This window comes from Cyprinodon variegatus, unplaced genomic scaffold (genome assembly GCF_000732505.1).
Source record: "Cyprinodon variegatus isolate N-32 unplaced genomic scaffold, C_variegatus-1.0 Scaffold408, whole genome shotgun sequence".
NCBI classification, from domain to species: domain Eukaryota; kingdom Metazoa; phylum Chordata; class Actinopteri; order Cyprinodontiformes; family Cyprinodontidae; genus Cyprinodon; species Cyprinodon variegatus.
The window spans coordinates 178,712-180,840 of NW_015150861.1; the positions used below are offsets into that span (position 1 = coordinate 178,712).

The 2,129-nt window shown below is 43.5% G+C and overlaps 1 protein-coding gene across 1 annotated transcript in view; it reads left to right on the forward strand.

Moving 5' to 3' along the window:
• Nucleotides 1–1,037: 1,037 nt before the first annotated feature.
• Nucleotides 1,038–2,129, forward strand: part of LOC107093109 (unconventional myosin-XVIIIa-like) — a 94,203-nt gene continuing 93,111 nt past the window's right edge. Inside the window, exon 1 of the mRNA XM_015387941.1 lies at nt 1,038–1,155. The gene's annotated coding sequence lies outside the window, so the exon portion shown is untranslated. The remainder of the gene's footprint in view (nt 1,156–2,129) is intronic.

A 2,129-nucleotide genomic window follows, 5' to 3' on the forward strand; every position in this document is an offset into this window, starting at 1 on the left:
TAAGCTGTCTGATTTACAAGTTTGCACTTATGAGACGGTTTTGTTCAAATCACATGTGTAAGCTGTCTGATTTACAAGTTTGCACTTTGTGTATAATCTGACAGGAAAAAAATAAAATACATGAATATTTTGAAACACAGTTGAACCACTTTTATTATTGTAAAAACAGATTGAATCGAAATTAATCAATTTAGAACTGTATGAATCAAATCGAATCGATTCAGGACTTTGATGAAAATACCCAGCCTTACTCATTTGTGCACATTATTTATATTTTTAATAAAAATACTTTCGTTAAAATGCCATCAGAACACTGATAATATTAAGTTTGTCTCAGCCCCCCCCCCCCTTCAGTGTCCACCATATTGGATCAGTCCATTTGCTGCACATGTTCAGAAAGGTCCAAACAGGCAGCAGCAAACCATTTGAAAACAATGCGAAGAGCAGTGTTGCCAACTTAGCGCTTTAGTCGCTCTATTTAGCAATTTTTCAGACCCCTCTAAAACTTTTAATTAAAAAAGCACCTAGCTCCAAATGTAGCGACTTTTCTCTGCTTCTGGAAACTTTGGTCAAGACATATAAAAGCAGCGAACTCTGCTCTCCAGAGCGAGTAGATTGGTAACCCTGCTGAAAGATGTCAGATGTGGGCATAAAGGGTTAAATAAATCCTTAAAAAGATGAAGGTTGACGTGTTTACTGTGGACAGGATGAAACATGTATTTATAGGCTGTGTTAAAAACCAGCGGGAAAGGCAGATGCATAAAAATGATTTATGGTGGAACAGACTTAGACTAATGAGGTTGAACATGAAATCCCATGACTCATTATTAAAATCTGTCCTCTGATGTGAAAATAACTTAGAAACTATTTGATCCACCCAATGCACCACAAAGCCGGTCAAAAACATCCATTTAAAGAAAGAAGAACCGCTTGGTTGCGTGAAAAGATCCGGATCTTTGCAAAGAACTAAAAGTTCAGTCTGACGCTCAGATGGTTGATGTAGTTGTGTCGGATGACCAGCAGGGGGCGCAGGTTGACTCCTCCTGTGTTGTATGAAGGCTGAACAGGGAGCTGCTGGTTATTACAGGCTGTGGTTTGTGTTCCCTACGAACCGAGCTGCGCCCATAAGCAAGGCACCAGCTCTGTTGGACAACAGTGAGTATTTTCTACCTCATGGTGACTTTATATTCGCAGTGAGGGAATCCAGGAAGGTAGGAACCCGCGGTGTTAAGGCCGGAGCTTTTTAACTCTCTCCCGGTGTTTGGTTTCAGTGTCGGCTTAGGAAAAAAATGAGGACAAACTACTAATGCTGTGTGTTGAGCCAATTATGGCTGTTAGCTGGTTAACTGCTTAAAATACAGTAAAGCGAGAGCCTAAAACTCCTGTAAGGATTTACTTCTGTTGTGTTTTTCTTCCCGAGCCAAACAGCAATCCCATAAAACCGAGACAAGCCGAACAAACAGCAGCTTAGCTTGCTAATGTAGCCTAAAGCTCCACCTATGTTAGCATTGGACCGGTTCTGTTCCTCCAGCTTAGCTTCTGAACCCATTCAGTGTAGAAAGAGAGAGTCTTTAAGGAGGAGACTGAACCCTGGACACCTCTTCCTCTGGATGGGGACCAGGACTGGGTGTTAATCTGAGCTGGAAGGGCCCCTGCTGCTGCTGCTGCTGCTGTCTGTCACTCATTAAAGGCTGGACCACATCAGCCTCCTGCCTCATTCATCCAGAGGAGGTTTGGTTCCATCAGTTCTGATCAGGAGGAGGAATCTGAGGCTTTTATATCCAATATATCCAGATTATCCTGAAGTGGATAATCTGAAACGGATTGAGATTAAAATAAAATCCAGGGATGCTGAAATCGTTGGGTTTGAGGAAGAGCTTCATCTGTTTCTGGAGAATCAGTGGATCTGGTTAAAAGGTTTACAATGAACCACCTCCAACCTCACTCCATCCCTCCCTCCCTCTTAGCAGCTTCAGTAGGGAGGCTCAGACGTCCCTCTCTCCATCCACTTGGTCCAGCTCCTCTGGGGGGAATCCCAAGGCGCTCCCAGGCCAGCCGAGAAACAAAGTCCCTCCAGGGTGTCCTGGCTCTCCCTTTTGGCCTCCTCCTGGTGGGACATATCTGGAACA